General features: G+C 35.9%; 1 long non-coding RNA gene across 1 annotated transcript in view; it reads left to right on the top strand.

Annotated features, from left to right (window-relative positions):
* LOC110362874 (uncharacterized) overlaps window positions 1-17,081 on the top strand; it is a 91,463-nt gene extending 74,382 nt beyond the window's left edge. The window contains exons 3-4 of the long non-coding RNA XR_010475689.1: window positions 5,208-5,318; window positions 16,753-17,081. This is a non-coding gene — a long non-coding RNA (uncharacterized LOC110362874). The remainder of the gene's footprint in view (window positions 1-5,207; window positions 5,319-16,752) is intronic.
* Window positions 17,082-22,575: the final 5,494 nt, after the last annotated feature.

Here is a 22,575-nt window from a genome sequence, read left to right as displayed (position 1 = left end):
AACATTTTGATACTTTTCATAGAAAAAGGGATAGCTCAGCAGATAGTTCAAAGAAGGCTAAAAATAGATTCAGGAAAGACATGATGTAAAAAAAAAAAAAAAAAAAAAATTAAATTTTTTTTTTAAAAAAAGTTTGACATCTGTCAAATATCATTAAGTACATCAAATATTAATCATAACAAAGGATGCAATTTATTTCAGATCTGCACACAAAGAACACTATACTATAAAGCATGTAATCAGTATTTGGGCGTGTGATGCTTGTGCATGACAATACATCACTCTACCTATTTGTTTTACAAATTGCTGTGTGGAACTGATTAATTGCTTTTTGTTCATTAACAAGGGAGTCCTGGTTATTTCTAAGTCTCTCAAGGTTTCAGAATTTCATATTACTACAGCCTTGTCTTTTTGAGAATATAGAAAGATTGCTGCTGAATGTGCTTCATTTATTGGTAGTGAGTAGCAGTCATCTTCTGTGGGCAATGAAACAGAGGTATCTGCAGCTGGGTGAAATGTCTAGGGTGACCTGGGTCTGCAGATCCATGTAGATCTATTGCATTATCCACACACAAAAGTCAGCTAAAATTCCAGAGAGACATTTTAAAATTTGAAAAGGAACATACATAAATGTGCTCTTTTCAAAAATTTTGAAATAACATTTCATAAAGTTGCCTAAAATTAAATTTGCAGATTTTAAAGTTAACATATATAGGTAAAACATTTTTATTTGATTCAAAACATCTGTTGTTTGTTCTAAGCAAAACAGAAAAATACCGACCCAGAATTGATTAAAAATTGTAGTCTCTCATCAAGCCTGAAACTAATAACACTTTTTTTCACAGATCTAGTAAAGTACTTATTAACATTCTCTATTAAAATATCTGAGTTGTATGTGAAATCATATTCCAAAATCCCTGTTGGCATTTATGATGAAAAATACTGTTTGCAGCCCCTAACCACTTCATATATGTCATTTCTCTAGAGAAAATATAGGTTTTATTTACTATAAAAGTGTCTCTGATGAACAGACTGTAATTAATAAAGCGCATTAATCTGTTTCATTTAAAGTATAGACTGGACATACAGGATGGCCCTGTTTCTTGTATAGAAGATGTAAGTGGTCCTATCACAGAATTCTGTGCTCTCTTTTTCACTTGACTCACAAGGTTTACACCTTTTCATAGCGGGGCGGGGCTGGGGGGGAATCAATACAATTGTAGCTTTTGCTTCATTTGCTCACTTTTTTATCAAAATACCCCTTCATGTCAATGAGCTTTTTTCCTGATAGGAAAAAGGAATTGTGAGTGAATTATAGACTACATCTTTCAGTCAAGAACCATAATTATCTAGGATGTCTAAATTTTTGTATGCCTAGATTTTCCTAAAGTATGTTTTCTACAGTGTTTAACTAGGATGCAGAAAAGGTAAGGCTGCAACTTTCAAATTTTGCTTCCTAATTGCAGAAAATTCAACTGTGGCTGGGTACCTGGAGTGTTGCAAGTGTGTGGTAATTCGAGTACTTCATTTAAAGGCTATTTGCAGGCTTTTAAAACTTAGTACTAAGTGTTGTTAGAAATGCATACACTGAGAATTAAAGCTCCTAAATTTCAACTTTTGTTGTTGCTTCTTAACTTACAGTGGAATTGAAGTCCACAAATTAAATCATTGACCACAACCCTCATTAAAAGTCAATTTTTATGGAAATTGCTACATTCTGGTATCTGAGAAACTGAAGCATTTCTCTGTACACAGAAAAGGCAATGACTATTTCTATGGTATGCACATCAATATTTTAATAGCACCACTGAGGCGAAGTACCTCAATTATAATGTCAGTGTTTTACAATGAGCTGTTTGTAAATTTCTGAAAAATATTTTGATTTTCTTCTTTTTTTCATCATATTCCTGGAAAAGACATTCTTACAAATGTAAACATAAGTACTGAGTTTAAATATATCTGTTTAGATGATAAATTCTTCTGAGCTTCTAGCAGCTAAAATAAGTTAACAAAAATGCAAACCAATTCTGATGGAGGACAAAAAACCAGCTGACCGTGGTTGCTCTGGTAACAAATTGCCTTTCTCTGTGAGTGTGTGTAGGCATGAATGAATATGAGACAGATATCTGTATATAGCTTATAGCTAGTTGCATATTTGTACACGTCCATCTATGTGTGCATTGTTCCCTCTCTCAGATTCCTTCACATGTTATATTACCCATGGATCTATTTTTTTCCCCCCTACATTTCATTAATCATCCCTGTAAATGGAATACTTCCCTTGAGTGACATTTTTATGTTAAAATTATATTATATTTGATTTGAAAAGCAACCTAATTAAGGTAGGCTTCCTGTAAGCTATTTAAGTCTCACCTCCCAGTGGAATCATGGAACATTTAGAAAAATAATGAATTACATCTTATATAATCTTTATTGCTACTTTTTAGAATGAATAATATATTCAGTTTGGGTTGAAATAACATATCCCTAAGGTATAATTCGTTTCCACAAATTAGATTGGTCCCTCACATACAAGATTATTAAGCATGAAGAAGAAAGTTATTGGGTTCCGTGTGCCCCCTAGGAATAGGATTTTTTCCTTCACATCTAAGCTTTAAGTGCAGCCTGATTCAAGGCAAAGTTAGTAAATATTTAAAAGAATGATGCAGTTGCTTGGGCTTACATATTAACCTTATTTTTTAAAAAATTCCTTCTTTTTTGTTTTGAATATGATTGATACGTACAGCTCAAACTGAAGAACAAAGAACAGAGGTGTTACCATGATTCTCTGTTTTTATAGGTTCTAGATGTACTTTTAGTTATCTCTCTAGCTTTACTCATCTTTCAGTTGTTTAAAAACTCAGGATGATTCACTTCGATTGTCAAAGAAGTGTTGAGTTATTATTTCTAGACAAAAATGGGATTATACCAGTAGTATGAAGTGGGGTTAAGCATGATCAACAGTTACCATTAAATAATTTATGAGTCTGGTAGTTCCTCTGGAAAAGGCTGGAATAACAAATTATGTCATGAATCATAGAATTGTTTTTTGCAAATAATGCAACAAAAACATTGTTTAAATCATTGTCTAAGACGGTCATGTGGCTCTCAGTATGTTCTCTTTATAATTATATGAAGTAATCATTTGGGTTTATTTGCAGGAAGATAGAGGTAAGTATTTCTTCCAAGTCACTTTAATAGCTTGAGAAAAACAAATAGTACTGCTCAGAGCTAAAAACTCCACTCCAAGTTACGTTTTAAAAACATGGCTGTATTTGGTGTTTATAACGAATAAGGAAAACAGTAAAATGAAAATTAGATCATGCAGTATTTCCTGTCATATCTGTTGATTCTGTTAAAGCATTTTAGTTGATGCAGTGAAAAGACAATACAGCTATTTTTTAACTGGGCTGGTAAGTATATCTAAAAGCCCTGTTGAACTGTAACCTTAAAATTAAGTAGCTTTGAAACTAAAATGAATGTGAAAATAAGGCTTCTTTAACTTTTTTTTTTTTTTTTTTCCTGAGAATTTTCCACCTTTCTTACTGTTAAATGTCTATTAAGACTAGCTTCCACAAGTTATTTTAGCTTGTGCTCTGCTAATACCTGAACTGAATTCAGGTACTGAGTTGAATTTCTATTCATCCAGTCTGTTCAATGCTACAAGTAGGTTGTCCCAGTCTGTTTTTCACCAACATCCAAAATGCATGTAGATAAATCTTAGATAGATCTCTGCTCTTACGGTTAAGATTATCCAGATGAGCACTCCATACAATAACATAATGATCAGAATACCAAACGTTCCAGAAATCTCCAACTGTTCTTGTCACTGGTAATGTTTGGACAAAGCTGATGGAGAGGATGGGTAGAATTTTAAACCCCATTTTCATCTAGCCTTATTTATACCTAGTTTAAATGATACAACTGCTAAGATCTAGCATATGTAACATCTTATATAGTTGCGGCCACTTAAGCTAGGAAAAAGAGATTTTAATAGGCAAATCAGGTAAAGCTGCTGCTATAAGTTTAGTAGAATTTTTAGCATCTTTAGAAAACAACAGTAATAGACAATCATCTTAGTCTTGGAATGTTTTTTTCCTTTTTTTTTTTTCTTGGAACGAATTGTGTTCCCATAAGGGAAAATATGAACTTGCTGGGCTTTCTTCAAATAAAAGATACTCTGATGGTTAGAGAGCTAAAAATGAATGGGGACTCCATGGATCAACCTCTTGCCTCTTTATCTGCACTGTAGGCTTCGGAAGAGTCAGCTGGAAGGTAGTGGTAGGGATACCTCTCACAGAAGTGAAGGTGTAAGGAGGTCAAGCTCCCAAAGCTGCCCTGGGAAAGAGATGGACTTCTCTAGCTAGTATTTTGGAGAAGAAAACTTATCATAGTATCACACTTCTTCAACTGAAAAATAGCTGAAATGAAAAGGGGAAATAAAAAAGATAAGAAATAAGGTTTTGAGGAAAAGTAGCCCACATCATCCTGTAGTTGGATTTTATGACTTGTGTGTCCAGGAACCACATTTCTGTTCCTCAGTAGACGAAAGTATTTTTACTCAGTGGTCAGACTCTAGGTATTTGCCTATTTAATGCAGAAACATATTAAACTCAGCCTGTATGCGTGCACACATATAGTACAGAACAACAGCTGAATCACACCTCCTTTCTGTGCTTGAACATGGATTTACTTTTCCTTCACCTTCTAAGGAGAAATGTTGATAGCTTTTTACCATAATTGAGGGGCTGTTTTGTTTGATTTAAGAAAAGGCTGGATTGTTTTAAGAAAAACTCTGTGTGTGAAACAGTGAAACATTCCCAGGAAACTGCTGCTGTTCAACCCAGCCACAGCTGGAACTAATTTCATGTATCTCAGGTGTGCAAGGGAAGTGGAGGTAGGGGGGATTGCTGCTGCTAGGGAGAGATGAGGTTGGCTGCAGTGGTCTTTGTGGTTCCACCTGGCTGCAAGGAAACCTCTCCAGGGGCCATAGAACTGCCATGTTTCTGCACAAAGCATGTTTTGAAACTTTATCACAAGGCTGTTATGAACTCTGCTGTTCTGACTTGGTGAGAAACAGAAAGTACCTCAGTGACAGAATATGTGTATTTCTTCCTGTGTTTCTGGACAGATGTTTTTTCATGTGCTGCAAGTGGGCAAAATGTGAAAGCTTTGTGCATTGCTAACGTAAATTCGTACTTCAACAGGTGGCATCAGGTCCTGGTGCCTCTCCTCTAAATTCATCCATGTCTGAGGTCACTTGATCCAGCACTCCGGTCCTAATAGTACTGGAAATTGCTCTGCTCCAGATGAGACAGGTGAGGTGCTCTGCCTTGTGAACTGATGGGGTGGTAAGTCAGAGTTCCAATCAGGGATCTGGAATGCTTGGTACTTGTTGTTCAACATGCATGCATATACCTATCTCTCTCTCTCTCTGCTTGGATTGCTTTTGATAAGAAGGCTGTTGGCATAATCTTACTGGCTTGTTTGAATTTTCATGACTTGGACATTGCTTCCAGGCAGACTCTTTGCAAGGTCATTCTGTTTGGATTTTTTCTGGTTTAGATTATGGGCCATGAGTTAGGCAAGGAGTATTTTTCCTAAACTTCTTGTGATGGTATAAAGTAATTCGTAATTTTGGTTTATTGTTTAGTTCATTGGTCTCATAATGTTTTCCCTCCCCAGGATGATTCATCTATAGCAGGTGTCTCTTTTCTTTGTTACCAGCTGTGAATTCAATTTCTGTACTTCTGCGTAGTGCCAAAATCTATTTTATTTCAAAAGTGTCAGTGCTGTCACCACAGGTTTGGGAAACTAAGATGTGCAAAGATGGTTGGACTTGGTGATCCTGAGAGTCTCTTCCAACCAAAATGATTCTATAAATCAAAGACTAGAAGTTATCATTTACAGTATCAGATGTCACCATTCAAGAAATGCCAATAGGATCATATGACACTTATGAGAATAGAGCACGCAAGAGGGTTACCTGGAATAATGTTTATTCAAGTAGATACTATAAGTATTAAAGCTTTCTGAAGTTTCTCATTTGGTTTGTGTGTTGACTTCTAATCTAATACTCCCACTATTTCAGTCTTGGTCTCCTTTAAAGAGATGTTAATGGTTGTACTTTTTAATATAAACCTTAAATGGCAAGGAGACTGAATTTTTTCTTGTGTCTGAAATAGTTTATGAATTTTTCACAGTAAATCCTGTTCCCACTGAGGCCAATGGAACTTTTGCATTCACTTCAATGGCATTATCTTTTTCACTCTTATTCTGTGTAGGTGACAAATAGACCATAGCTTGTACATCTTATGACACTATTCCAAAGTCATCAGAATGCCTCTGAATCATCATAACCAGAATTTCATGCACTGTATTGTATCCTGGCCTTCTAGGAACTTGAATTAATGCTCACAAAGACTCAGCAGTAAAAAAAAAAGTTACCTGCTGTAATGAATATTTGTTATCTGACCCTCTTTCTGCACTGAATTCATAGAAATTCCAGGGTCCTGTTCTAATATATATGTCATTTACAAATCCAAGGCTTGTTTTTTCTTTCCTTAATGAGATCCACAAATAATAAAGTTAACCGATTATTTGAAATCAGTATTTTAGAGGGGAAAAAACATAATTCAAAAATTGTTTTGAGTTAATAATATTCTTTTTATTTGTCTTAAAGAACAGAGTTAACAGTACATTTTAGGATTAAAAGTAGATTTTATCTGAAAAAAAGTTAGAACTTTTGTATTTTGGAGGAGTTGTATTTACTTCTGCTTCTACAACTTAGTAATTACAAAATGGGGAAGGAATTCCAAATTTTTTTACAGCTCTCCAATTTTTTAAATATTCCAGAGCACAAACAAAAATAAAATAAAAAATATATGTATTACAGAAAAGTAGAGCTGAAGCCCAGTTCTTTCTTTTGTGTTCTGGGCATGTGCCAACTATGCTGAAATAACATGTATTGCTTTCCTGGCATATTCCAGATGCATTAATTCTTTATCTTTACTCTGTCTTTGAGTCCTTCACCCACTACTGTTCAATAATGATTTCTGAGAAAAGCAGGAATGGGCTATAACCTATTAAAGGGGAGAGGTAATAGAACAGTAGTAAAAACCAAAGTCTTAAGTAAGGACATGTTTAGAAATCTGAGAAACTCTTTCAGAGGAAATCATATACATATTAAGAAGGAAAACTTTATTTTAGATAAAATCCTCTGCTGCACACTCCACCACGTAATACTTGAAAACACGTGGTTATTAGAAAGGATGTATCATAAGCTCGGTGTCATTAGAGTGAATGTACTTGAGCCCCTGTTTGCTGTCACTCAAAGCAACTTACCATACTTGACTCTCTGAAAATTTTTTTTTATATGTCACCCTCAATGCTTTTCTTTCCATTCCTTTCCCCAATGATTTCTTCAAGCAAGCTGGCAGACCAATGTGAAGGCTTCTTTCTGTGATTTTTATGCATGTGTCTCACACGGTCCTTTCCCACATTGGGTGAGCAGCTCATTGCTGCTGCTGCCACAGAAGCCAAATAGCTCTTTCTACTTTAGAGATGTCTCTGGCCTTAAAAATTCATTCTGGCCATTCAGTACAAGTTATTCATAATATGCAGAACTGTTGAAGTAGCACAGTAACTTCTTAAATAGTAGTCCAAATCTATTCCAATTCCAGCATCTGGGTAATGTTTCCTGGCTTTATCACTACCCAAAATTCAAACAGGTTGTATGTTGTTGCTGAAGGTAGGATTTTGCATGAAATGTCATCTGTGAACCTACTCTATAACAGTGTCTCACTAAGATGAATAAATGCCAAAGCCTGGCTTTCATTGAAGACAGTGTGATGGCTGGGGTGGTAGGTTGTTTTTCTTCCCTTCTGTGTGATGTCCATGATTCCAGTAGCTTTGCATTTTAATGACAGTGCCTAATGTTTTTCTTTTAGTCAGTAAATATACTGAACAAATTGCATAGAGCAACAAGGGATGTACTGGTTAAAACATGGCATCACCTCTCAGAAATGACTCAGAGTTAAATGGCAAAATATCTATCACCATGTCTGAAGAATGAGGAAAGGATTAACTTTGGCTTGTTTTTTTGTGTGAAAGGATGTATGTGATATTGATGCAGTTATGTGCTTACAAGGTTTTTTGCTTATTTGACCATTTTTATATTGAAAAGTGAGTGATTATGTTCAAATCAGTTTGTAAAACAAAAGCTTTATATCAGAAGTGCACAGTAAGAAAGTCTGTCTTCTTCGCATGGCAATTTGTATTTTGTTTGTTATCAAGCAGCAGGAATACCACAAAGCTAATGCAGAGTGACCAATTGAGCAATACTAACTGTAAGGACTTGTCATTTTTATTATAAGGATGGTCATTGGACAAACAGTTGTGTGATAATGGCCTCATGTGGCAATAAACAGCCTTATTCATCATTAGCTTAACAACTTAAAAATTATGCTGACTAAATCGAAATATGCAAATTTATGTTATAGCTAAATAAAGTTTGGCAGAAAATCGGTTGGTGTTGAATGTTCATGTGATTTCTAGAATTATCACATGAATTATCATTCTGATATGCAATAATACAACCATATAAATGAGTTCACCAAGATTTATAGCAAGCTTAATTCGTATTCCACTTGTAATTCATGAAGAACAATCACATTCACTCTGCCTGAGAATAAGAAATCTGCATCTGCAAATTTTCACTGACTCTGCCTTTTAAAGTTTATTACTCCCTTTCATGTATTCTTTGCGCCTGTAATATTAAGCTGTAGAAGGATAAAATTTAGCAAAAAGAATACTTAAAATAGAACTGTGCTATCTGTTTTGTTTAGAGGGTGTTTCTAAATTAAAAAAGAATATACAGGCTTGGAATACAATTACTATACTTACAAGATCAGAAATCTGTATAGATTCCAAACCCAAGTCTATGTAATGCCTATAATTCCTATATGGCATGTTATATAAAGACATTAAAGGCAGTCTGTAGTCTTCTTCCATTTCAGAAGTAAATTGTACAATATAAATTGCATAACCAGCTGCCTAGACGAATGTTCCAGGCTCTCTTAAGTCTGTAAATAAACGGTGTGTTTCTAGAAGATATGCAAAGTGCTGCTGTCACTTTTCTTACGTAATGTTCTGAGTGGTTCAAGGAAATTTGTTCATAATGGACCGCCTGAATACCTGAGGCAGAGTCAGTGCTTGAAAACTATGTCGTGTTGTTTAAGGTTGTTTCAAATGCTATCACTTGTAGTCCTCTTGTGCTTGAGATACAGCTTATGTCTGGATTTAAATCAAGTTATACTTAGTGTATACTCAGACTCTATTTAATTGATTTCTTCTCCACTGGGAAAAGTTCTTGCAAGACCTTGTCCCTCTGCAAGGTGGCAGAAAATATTGTGTTGCTTTCTGACAATTTAAAAACAGCTAAATTGATAGTGAAGTGTTAGATAATTTCACAAGAGTTAGATAATTTCACAGCAACTGTAATTAGACCTATTTGCAGAAAACTCTACTCTTGTTGTGCTTTTAGAAAATTTAGGTTGAAATCTGCAACTTCACAGCCCTGTAATTAAACTGTTAGGTTTTTGGAGTTATTGTTGTTGGAAAGAAAACTGCCGTATTTTATGTCATTATTTGTTTGAAAGAATCTGTATATAATTCAGAGTCTAGAATAACAAGGTAACTACCTGTTCTCAAAAAGCCCATATGATTGTAGGAGAGGTTACTATACTTCCTGTGCATGAAATGTGAGAGGAGATTTTTTTTTTTTTTTTTTTTTTTTTTTTTTTTTTTAGTGGTAGAAAAAAGTAATGTAGTGCTTCTTCCACTTAAAGGTTGAGATATGACCCTGTCAGCTTTATGAGAGACAAGACTACGCACCATCTGTCAAGGCAGAGAATTCTTTAATATCTCATTTATTAGGTATGGAGAAATAATACCCAAAGGGTTATTTTATTGATCAGTCTGATGCCCAGACTGTCACTGGGTGACTCCTGAGATTCTCTGCTTGCATACTCTTCCTTTCAGTAGATAGTGCTAACATGAAGATTTAGCTTGCAGCTTTTAGTTTATAGCAGTTAGGGCACTGTTTTATCCCTTGGCTGTCTACTTATGTACTGATCATATTTTTAATTTTATTAGGTAGCTGACTTCTCTGTAACTGCTGGACCATACTTACAAAACTTAAGCAATACAAAGGAACACTCACTATTCAATAAGATATTTCAGAATTCTCCTGCAAGTTGTTCCCACTTGAGAAATTCAATAGCTAAACCTGTCACTAACAACACTAAGCCCAAAGTCTAGACTGGCAGTGGGTATTTTTGCCATGAAGTTCACCTATTCACCATTACTGTTATTTTCAATTTTCATGAATGCCAGCCTTATGATGTTTCCAGAATTTGAGTTTCATACACGCAACTCTCAGATGTGAACTTCACCAACATGGCACATGCACTAAACCAGATATAGATGGTCTCAGTCATACTTTCAGTCCCAGACCATCAGAGATGTCAGAGTAGGGCTCTCAGTTTCACACACAAAGATTGGCATCACATCAGAACTTTTCAGAGAGGTTTTTGACACTGTTGTGGCTTTTGCTTCAGCTTTCGTTTTGGGTATTTTCATATTTATGCAATGGTGACTGAAAATAAAGTCTTTTCTTCAGAGCATATGATTCAAGTGTGTCATTTTGTAGGATGTAAACACCTATAGCTGGAAAGGTGCCAGTTTTACATCAAGTCTTTTACAATATATTTGAGCACTGAAAGAGCATGAAGTGGTTATAATTGGTCTTTTGTGAACAATTTTTATTATATTTAAAAGGCAAAACCCGTTAAAATGATAGAAAAAAAAATCAAAACGTAGGGATCTGAAAATGGGAAACAAATTCTAACATCACTAGAAAAGTAAGAGGCACCAGCAAGGACTCATGTTTTCTAAAATCCTGCTAGACATATTTATGGAGTCTCACATTCAGCATCATCAAACTTCCAGCACCCACAGAAGAAGAAGTAGAAAGAGAGGTAATAATTTACAATGCCCTGGTGACCTGCATGCCTTCATGTCATACTGCCATTCCTGCCCATCCAGTTGATTCACTCCAAAATAGTCATCAGAACTGATTTTTTTTTTCTTTTCCTGCAGTAGTTCAGCTTTCATACCCAAGCTCTTGTACCAAGGCCAGTTAATCTTTTAGATATTATTCCTCCTTGACTACATTAAAATATACTGAGTATGAGGCAAACCTGGACTATAAAGTTGCATGACCTGTTCCTGATAATGTTTCTCTCCAGATGTCCTAATTTCCAGGGTGATCTGTCCATGCATGCTGCCTCCCAGTGTAAGTTCAGACAGTCAAAAAATGCTTTCTGCCTCCACAATAAATGACGTCTTGATGTCCTTCTAGGAAGGACATGAAACCAGTGCAAGAACAAAATCAAGGTCATCTATTTTATCTAACATTAATGCTACAAGATGATGTGTGATAGCTGACATAGAACTGGATGATGCAGAAAGCGCAAAACTAGCCCAGAAAGCAAGTAGGTGCATCCTAAAGGTTTCTTCAGGATTTTTCTCAAATTGACCCTGAGTATTTTCCATCAGGAAGTCAGCTAATTTTCTTTCAGGGCTTCTCTGTATAACATCTTCTTACAGTTTCTGATGGAGAAGTGTGAACCCAAAATTGCATTATGTATGTCTGGTACATATGGAGATGCATGCATTTCTGTGGTGTTATAACAGTAGGCTGGGTGACTCATTCTATGGAAAACACAAAAGACAGTTAAAAAAAAAAAGTCAAGCTTGACCACCATGAATTTTGTTCTCCTTTTCTTTTATGTGCTCTTTTATTCTCTAGTTTCATTTAATTGTTTCATTGACTTTAATTAGGCTCTTGCTAGATTTCTGAATTTGCTTGCCACAGAACAGGGCTTGCAAATTCTCTGCAGCTTTAATTTCAACCCTTCAGAAGAAAACAGTGCTTTCAAAATGAGACTCACAATGACTAGACTTAACTGATTGGTTATAGTGTCTGAAATGCTTTATATTACTTTTTTTTTCCAAGTTCCAAGGCCATTTTCCCCCTCTGTCTTGGGGCCCAATAACATTTTTCGGTACTTTCAGTATTTCCTGGGTTGAATGAAAGAAAATTGTTTTAAAACCTGTTTAGAAAGCTCAGCACTCTGCATTGCTCGCCATGGACTGAAACATTTTGGTGCTGAAAAGGTGCAAGCAGCAGATAGGCAGAACTCTTGTTCAGGGGAATGTGAACAAGGATGTTTCTCTAGGCAGGTATAATGCTACTCCCTCCCCCAGCTCTAACCTATAGCCAGCTACTCGATATACCAGACAGGTGAATAAACACTGGTTATGTCTTCTGAAACAATGCCCCTTCCTGTCATGATTCCCAACAAATTGTTTCATTATGAAAATTTAATGATTGTGTAGTATAGGGTTCTTAGATTCCTACAAAAAAAAATATGCAGGATGTAACTTCTCGCCTCAATCTTCCTTTCTCATATATATTTTTCATTGTATGGGTATTGTTTGTACAGGTAATTGGAATATTACTGAATGTTTGTAATAAAATGAAAAAATTGCCTAGAGCATGCAGGCACATTTTAGCACAAGAGATTTGATTTGCTTCCTGCAGGAGGCAAAAGAGGGTAAAGGTGGTCAATCATTAGTCCTAATTGTCATCAGCACTTAGACAGTTGGGCCACTTTGACCAGTTCCTTGTGGTCCAACAACTCTGGTGCTTTGAAACAGTTGGTGACCATAGCACACAAAAAATTCCAGAGGTGACTGAGATTGTCACAGTCACTGTAAGACAGTGACATATTTATTTTGTTAATCCGTGCCACTTCATATCTAATGGAAAGCTTCTAGAAAATGGGAGTTATGCTTACATTATCTACAAAGTACAACTTCGGCTATTCTGTCTGTGGATTGTCATATTCATTGCATTCAGGAAGAATGTACTTTTTCTTCTTTTCATGTTTCTTTCCACCCAGGAGTAAAACCATCATACATTAATGATCCATAGACAGTACAAACACCAAATGATTAAAATCCAAAACACTCCTTGTTTCATTAAATAAACAGTGAAACCTAAAATAAGCTCAATGGGCAATTGCATTTTTTTTTCTTTTTGAAGTTCAGATGTGAAAGGGAAACTGCAAAATGCAAATTGTCTGTTTTTAGAACCACTTATCTGAGACTGAACTATTGAAATTAGCATATGATTAACTTCCTGAAGAACCTGGTGTCTCCCTGCATCCCGTTGCAAGTACATGTCTATAAGGCAGCTTCATAACATGATATGGCCACACTCGGATAATTTTCACCTCTCCTCTGTTTTTTAAGTTTATTGAAGGCCCCTTTCTGCCTCTTTGAACTAAATGTCCAAAAGCAATGCACTTAGGATAAAGGCTTAGAACTTACCTTAGGTAAAGGTGCAGAGCACTACTGAGCTCCATGTATCACAGTGGTGTTCATTGTGTCTGAGTATGCATGACTGCTGCTCTGTACAATGCACAATAAAAAATGCAATCACATAGAATCCATTTTTGTAGGTAATAACACTGCATAGGTTACAGGAACTGCATAACAGTGGACAGTCGACTGTGTGCTGAGGGATGAAGTAATCCTAGCATATAAAAACATTTATGGTTTTGTGATTTGCACTTTTTTTCAACCAGCTGTGTCAATTATCCTCACCATTTTATTTTTTTAAATCGTTTTCAACTTAAGAATAATTTGGGAATTTAACTTCAATTCTCTACAATATTTTATACTTATTGTGTTGTATTTCAGCTTTTTGAAAACCTGAATGTAGTGGTGAGCCGTTGGTCTTATATATTCACGTGATTCGACATTACAGTATTTAGCCTATATAAAATCAAGTTGTGTGTATATGTATGAATCTCTTTGGCATCTATATAAACAACTGTCCATAATTCCAGCCTTTTGTAGGCCTTGTTGGACAGAGTGCAAAGATGAGGGATGTGCGTAGCCATGAGGCACCACGCAGACTTGATGCAGCCATCCACACACTTCAAACAGTTGACTGCATGCATGGCAAGTCTGATTTTTGGAGGGTGCTCATGAAGTAACACTTAAGTTGTCATGGGTATAATTTCAGACACACAGATGCAAACCTGTGCAGATCTCATACAGAGGGAGGATGAAAGGTACCCACTGATAGCCCAGGGGAGCTTACTTTATGCATTTGTAATGACACAAATAAGCTCTGCCTCATCTAATGTTGTAGGAAAATAGGAATGGCATATCATCCATCGAGGAAAGTGTTGGAAGTGATCTGTGACTGCCTTTTGTCAAACAAAAATGAGTGGGATCCTGATTTACTTCCTCCTGTGCTTATTAGCAATGAAAGCTGTATATTGACCCTCATTAATCCTGATTGTGAGGTACTGGTGTAAGTTGCAGTGTGCTAATAGCATTACACCTGCCATTCTGCTGCTGATTCCCACTTTTTTTGTTCAAGTCTTTTAGGAAGATGGTATATTCACGTATCTGGAAACACCAACATTTTTCTTACTGCAGCTTTTGCTTCAACTCACCATATTCATATGGTGAAATGGCTGTAACTTGATCAACAGACACCAGCAGGGAACAGACATAAGAGGGAGAAGATGACATATGAAAAATGTCATTAAGAGCAGATTCTCTTGACTTTCTTATGAAAAGAAAAAAACCTTCCACAACATTATTGTGATGGTAAATTATTTAGATAGTGTATTATCTTCATTCATTACAGCCTGAAAGTCCTGCAGTGGAAGCGGCAAAATCCAAACAACTTAAAATGAAAATCAAAATGTTATTGCAAATCATAAGACTGTGAAGGGAAAAAATTACTACAGAGGCAATAAACTCTGTTATTGTTTGTGCTGTAAGAGCTTTCCCTAATTTCTTGGGCTAACAAACAATCCCATCTAATTACAGAAACATTCTTCCTGATTAGGGTTGGCTAGTCCTTGCTTGCATCTGACTGTATTTCATGAACAGATAAACTAAAAGTTCTTAATCGTGTGACAGATTTGAAAAACTCTTGCTACAAATTTGCATGTAAAAAAAAAATCTGCACTTCAGCAATCTCTGTTTGTATACTTTCAGGCAATATTCTGCCATATGCCTTTAGGAAAAGACTTGCACAGCAAAGAGGATAACGAAAAAGAACAGTGTTTCCCTTGTAATGGTCTCATTCCTCTCAGAACTCTGCCTGCAGACATGAGTCGGTCTTCAAAGCCTGGAGCATTGCCTTGCTGTACTGGGTGCTCCAAACTGGGATGGCTGCCATCAGTTCTCAAAGAATCATAGAAACATTTAGATTGGAAGAGACCCTCAAGATCATCAAGTCTAACCATAACCTAGCTCTAGCACTAAACCGTATCCCTAAGAATCTCATCTCTATGAACCAAGAGAAGACCTTTGGCCACGCTGCAGTACTCTGGGCAGAAAAGTGCAGTGATGGTTCAGATAACATTGCCTTGGTGCTGGCCATAGAGTGCCTTACAAACAAGTCAGCAGTTTCTAGCATCCTTTGAAGGCGATATATCACGTCATTTGTAACTCTAAGACAGTGGCAAATGCATCATGTGCCTGTAACCTCCCCTCTGCGCAATGCCAAGTGCTGAAATGCAGGTCTGCAACCTAATGGAGTTATTTGGTAATTTCAGGTAACAAACAGAATCTAATATTCTTAAGCAACTGAGTTGAAATTCTCAGTGTATACTTCCCATTTAGAAAGAAAGCAAAATGAAAAACAAAAACCCACAAACAACAGGTATTATAGGGGATCCACTTCAGTTTCACTGTTGTGGGGTTTTTTTACCTCTCTAAAAATTTCCTCTAAAAAAAAAAAAAAATCCCGATTGTCCTGAAACCTAAGTTTAAACTGTTGGAATATGCCAGTTTCACAACTAATATGCCGCTTTAATGACTTGGCTGGTTCTTTTTTCTTTTTCCTTCAAAATTAAAAGAGAAAGCATCACTTCTTTAACTGACTATCACTCAGAGGGAAAGTCTCAAAACAAGATTTCAATTAACGTGGAAGGAATGAGAGCTGACTCTTGGTTACAATAAAACTTCTGTTTTCCTCAGACATTAAATAGTGTAACAGCTGCTGATATGTGAACCGTACTGTTGTGTTTACTTAAATATTATAGTCTCCACACTAATATGATAGTTGAACTGAATAGAAAAATAAAATTTTCTGTACTTTAAAATAAAAAGAAAAATATGAGACATCAAAAGATGATCTTCTCATTTCAGAGAACACATTCCTCTTGAAAAAAAAAAAAAAAAAGAAAATTAGGCAAGAGTGCTAAAGAAACATTCCATAAAGAAGCTGAACATTTCACCTGAAAATCCCAATTGCAGTGCTAATAGTGAGATACGTTTACAGGTGAAGGCAGGAAAAGAGTCATTTATTGGTATTTCAGCTTTCTACCTCTGCTTATCAGGATTATCTTGAATTAAACTAATTCACCATTTATTAATAACTTTTTTCTTTTTTAATTTAAAAACTGTTTGATGCAAATATTTGGATTGTTTATGTAAGATCTGTGACAGCCTGAGCTCTATGCATTATCATAGTGACACGTGAAAATACTTGTAAATGACGTTTCTATTGGTGTTTTTCATTCTAAATTCAATTTTTAAGTCAAAATTATTATTTTATTTTTCCTCCCCTGTCATTTCTGAACTGTGATCCAGCATGTCAAACTACAGACCATGTGAACTTCTGCAGCACAAACAATAGTATGCCTGCACCTACAAGGACAAATTAATGCCAAAATTATAAATTGCTTCCCAAGTATGAAGATAACATGGATATCAGCCTTGGATGAAATAAACACTAATCTTGTTCATGTTACTCATGCTGCCTGCCATGGTAAGAGCAATCACCTAATGGAAAAAGCACAGCAGTAATAGCTGGGCTATTTGACTTCAATTTTCAGTTCAGCTAACAACTTCTAGTATGGGTTTAGGTAAGTAACTGTGTGTCAGCTTTCCCAGGATAAAAATGTGTATGCCTCTTCTTATTGAAAATACTGCTAAGACAGTATATTTGAGTTCTGAGTCAAGATGACAGATAACGTTTTTTGTTCAGCTTAGAAATGTAGCTGGCAATAAAGAATGGGTAAAAGTCTTAATCTCCTATGCTACTGAAATACGCTGTTTGCAGCATATTGCTCTTCTGCTAATGCAGAATTTTGTATTTGTCAATAAGTTTTATTCAATGTAAGTGCATGTAACTGGTATTAGCTTTGTATGCATATATACACACATATTTAGTGTCAGTTTAGTAGTTAGTGTAAGCACGTTTTTCCTACTTATATAGTAAACAACATACTGAGGGTAAGTGCTTCAAGTGTGCAGATGCATCTGAACATTGTTGAGAAATTAGTAATCATCAATACTTGACTTTCCCAGAACCTTCTCTCAAGAGAGAGCACAAGTCACTTAAATGGGTTATCCTAGTACCAGATTTAAGTTTGTAGACTTAGAACAAATTTCAGCATGTCCACTTAGGAGCAGCTGGTCTCTTTGTAATGTAGCTGATCAGAGTTTCCCTCTGGCAGCACTCACCCTCCCCTGAGCATTTTGGGAGCTTGTATTTCTAAGATGTTTTCTAGATACCATTAAGGTTAAGAGCATTTTTTCCATATAATACAACGTTGTCTTGATTATGTGATCACTTCTGTGATTTCCCATTTGTAACAAGCAAGTAGTATTTAGTGCAAGGGAAAATTTTGAGGCTAGGTACCTGGGTGCATAAAAAATTATGAAGTTATGAAGCCAGTATGAATGTCCAGCTTGGAGGGAAATTTTTCTCCTTTCCTGTTTTACTAGTCAATTAGAGGCACCTGTAAGTACTCATAAACACATGAGAAATACAAAATGTAACAAGATAATAATGGGGAGAAGTGGTGCGATAAGCAAGCTAGCCCAAACTAATAAGAAATACTGGTACTCTATTTTTCAATTTTGAGTAAGGGATGAGAGGCATTCTCCATGCCTGTGAGTGGGGCAGGACAGAATCAATCAGGACCTGCAGCAGGGTGCATTTGTGCTTCAGGTAGTGTTCTAATGGTGGGAATGAATGGCAAGTGCTTCCTATAGAAGGGAAAAATGGGTGCTAGTATGCAGAAAGAATTAATAAGATATAGCCTGAATAAGTGGGATCAATGTTTAATTTGCCTCCTGTATTACAATCATATGTGCCAGGCAAGAAGCTGGTGGTCTGTCTGGTGGTCAGAAATGAAGTTCTGGTGAAGCATTAAGAGCTTCGTTAAAACAGGTTGAGCTGCAGCTCAAAACTAGGTGCATGTGATTAGATTATCAAACAGCCAAAATAGAAGAAAAGCAGTCTTGAGTAGAGAAAGCAGGTAATAAGGATAATTGAGTTGAAAAATGAAAATGGTTGCAGACAAAGCAGAGAGGAGAATGGGAACCAAGGACAGAGTCTTCTGGAAGCCCTTAGGGAAGTACGGAGATGTAATGAACAATGAAAAAGAGGAAAAGGAAAAAAAAAATCACAGGAAGACAAAAACCTTAAGAAAAAAAAAGAGACAATGAAGATACTGAAGGCATCTTACAGGTTGTGACAAGATACTGAGTCAGCCTTTGTCCTGAAGAGAAGCTGTTGGCAACAGTTTTAAATTGAGAAAACAAAAAGGTTTCAATCTCCATATAATTATAACTTAGAATATTAGTTACAAGACAGTTAAGAACTTTACATTAGAATTCAGATTTGCTAGCTGAAACATAATGCAATCTCAGTCAAATTCCTTCTCCCTGTTGGATTGTATTTCCTGAAAACAGACAGTAAAGACATTATTCTTAATATGAAAAGACTCAGTGCTATGCTAGATTAAACGGAGGGAATCTTCTTGATTCCATAGTTCAAGCATTGAGCAGAGGGGATTTTTCTGCATTTGGCTCAGAACACAAAAATCTCAAAATTTAAACACCTTGGTGAATATCTATTAGAAAATTGCTGTGGGAACTGCCTTTCCCCCCCCCCCAAATAATAGCTCAATGTGGAAAAAAATATTAAAATAAAATAAACCAAGGACCTTTCAGCTATTTCCTTGCTTTACCTCATTGTTGTAGGGTATTTTTTTTAGAGATTCTAGAGCGTCCTCCATGGACAAGCTATGGGGAGTTTACTTTCTTTGGCATAATTATTTATTGGTAACTCGGTTTATAAAACGTACATGAAAACCATCAGCAGTCTGTCATTTTGCATCTGTAGCAAAGTCCCTCATCCTCCCTAAAGAATAAGGGTCCAAATTCATTGTAAGGCCATTTTATTTGCTTACACATCACTGAGGCATGATGCACTAGACAACAGCACAGATTTAGCCTTCGTAATTTTTTATGGTATTCCTGCAAAACATTCAGTAACTTCATTGAAGGTGATGATACAACACCAAAAATTTGGTGCCTGGGAGAGAAAAACAAAATCAGGCAATTTGAATCGCACTAGAAAACACGTTAGTGGATCCTTCCTCTTTCCAGTTGCCCATCTTTTGCTGGCACTGAACTACTCAACAGATGTTCATCTTACAGCTCACCATGAATCAGGATCTTGATGTCACTTCTTTCTTCTGGAAACATTTGTTCCAATTTTGCCTGTCTGAGAGTAGTTTAAGTTGACAGTAGGGATATTGCACAGAAGCTGAGCAATGTAAGTAAAGAGCTGGGCTAAACAGGTCAGTGAACTTCAGATACTGCTGGGAACAACTGTTTGGAGCATTGCAAGTATCAATGGAAATGGTATTACTGCCTTGTAACCTTAGCAAATTAGCCTCCAGATTTTGAATAGGTCGGTGACTGCTATTAGTACAAAAGGGGTTTACAGCCTTCAGATTTTTTTCTTAAGTTTTTTTACTGCTTTTCTTAAGATCAAAAAGCACACCAAGAGGTGTATTGTAACAAGAGTGAACAGACTGACTATGTATTAACTTCATGCTTTTATTTCTAGGCTTGAACAGAAAAGAAAATGGTACTTGAGGCCATGGGAATTTGAGTCGGGTGGCATGTTAGTGTCTAGAGAAAGGAAAATATTTTGTTCCCTCAGTCATTTGAAAAAAAAAAAATAAAATCTAAAGAAAGTGCCTGCAGGCTAAAACATCGTGTTTTCTTCTGTTCAGTCTCAAACAAGGGAAAAATGGGAAAGAGCAGGTAGCAAAGAAAATGTTAGAATATAAATAGTCCACCAAGCTCTTATTTTAATTACAGATGTATTCTCCATGAAAGCTACAGCAGAACCACACAGCACAGAGATCCAAAAGTGATACAGATGGGTTTTGTCATTATCTGTACCATGGCTGGTTCATAAGATCCCCGCTACAAAGGCACTTGTACAATAATTTTTGTTAAATTACATTTATCTACCTCTGTCACAATCTGAGAGTTTCCAGGGTACTTCTATACACTTTCCAAGATATCATCTTGCTAATTTAAGTATTTTAATGACAGGTGGCAACCACCGTTTTGGTTTTCTTTTTTCAGGTGAGGAACCGAGGGAACAGTGATACAGGTTTGTAACTAGCTAAACTGCCTTAGCTGCCTCTTAGGGAGTACTGATTCTCACTTGCTAAATATAGTAGTTTTTCCATATTATTTATAAAATTATTATGTCGTACAATAGTCTTCTTTCTAAAAGTGCTTCCTCTTTATAAGTGATGCCGGTGAGGTTTTAAGAACTTTGATGAACTTTTTAAGCAGGCCTAAAGTTTGGTTCCTAATTGTACTATTTCATGTTTGCAAAGCAGGGTAGATATCAGGATAGCAAGAAAAACTAATTCTCCAATAATATAAAAAGCAATAAACTCAGTTATGAATATTTTTCCTAATAATCCTAATGGATTTAAGGCAAGAAATAGTTTTTTATTTATTCATCTCCCAAGCAACTTGAACCATGCAGCTAAAAATTATTGCTTTATCTCAGCCATTCCCAAAGTTGAACTATTTTGGTGCTTCTGTTCATTTTCTTGAGGCTTTTGATCTGAATCTGACTTTTATCTCTGGGCTTAGAATTCCAGTTCAACATGGCTTTATGAACACTTCATAAACGCTTCTCTTTTTTTATATTTTACAACATCCAAAATGTTACTCTCTTTTTGCTTTTATTTATCCTACTGGTCTTACATAAGTACACAAATTCACTTACAAGTAAAATATGATGATCATATGTACTAATCTGATAGATCTCTCACTACATTTTACTGCTTTTTCAGCTGTATGGCTGCAATTGTTTGGGGGATCATGTAATCAGCGATAAGACCTCTGAAAAAGAAGAGACAGGAAATCATTAGTCTAGATTATTTCAATGTAAAGAGCCCAAAGACTGATTATTTCTTTCAAAGTAAATAAGCATAGCAATGCCAAGCTATGATAAAAACCCACAGTACTTTCTAGTAGTCAGGCTTTGCCTTTGTTTTTGTTTTTTCAGTGATGATACCTGGTCCCATTTCATTCTCCTCTCTCATTCTCTTCTGAGACGGTACTTCATTTGTTTTCAGTCCACCTGCTAACTATTGCTTTTACAGAATTTCTTTCTGAATATTTTTAATACAAATCTGCCTTGAACAAACAATATAAATGAAAATGTTCATTTTATCCTAGGTTAGGATTTTTTCTCTGTTGGATGCTTTCATTTGACTTACCGCCCCCTGAAGTTTTAACACACTTTGACAATGGCTCTAATTCCAATCTCTCAAAAAAAAGAAACATTATTTCACTGTGACTGACAGCGGAAACTCTGCAGTTCGTTTCAGAGTTGCAGGTAATTAGTCAGTCATTACAGTGTGCTCCAGTTAGATGGCAGAACTTAGTACTGTTTTCTGAGCTGCGCAGTCATAAGGGCATGACAACAATGTGTCATTTGCCAAGGACTGCAAAATGAAAGCTTTTGGTTTAGCACGGTATAAGAAAAAATGAAACTTTACAATAAGCTCTGTGTTTTCATGCTGGATCACCTCTGAAACTGCTATCAAACTGTGCTTTGACCACAGCAGGGAAGCATTTGATTAACTACCAACAAGAAAGAATGAAGCGAACAATGAGACATCAAAGACGACAGCTTTCTGACAGCATTTATTGAACAGTGATTAATGAATGACATAAATGAAGAAAGTATGAACTCCAGTATATTTAAAAGAGCTAATCAAGTATCATGAGATGAAATTCAAACAAGTCATTAATTGGTAAAAATAAAGAGCAGCAACTTTAAAAATATTATTAAAATTTCACAATTGCTCTGATTTAAAAATCAATTGTATAGGGTGACATAACTAATATTCATATTGCAACTTTCTTTTGTAATGAAAAGATCTTCTCAGATCAGTTTAATCTGGGGGGAAGACTGACGTTTATTTCGACAAAACATCCCCGTCCTTATTTTTTATCAGAAATAGTTACTGTTGAATTTCCAGTGGCAAAACTGTGGATTTCAAAGAAGAGCAAAAATATTAGAAACATGAATATTATTACCACTTAAGCAATTGTTTTGTGCCCTTGGCTTAC

This window comes from Columba livia, chromosome 12 (assembly GCF_036013475.1).
Source record: "Columba livia isolate bColLiv1 breed racing homer chromosome 12, bColLiv1.pat.W.v2, whole genome shotgun sequence".
NCBI lineage: Eukaryota > Metazoa > Chordata > Aves > Columbiformes > Columbidae > Columba > Columba livia.
Note: the sequence above shows the minus strand (reverse complement) of the source record. Positions and strands in the feature narration are given on the sequence as shown.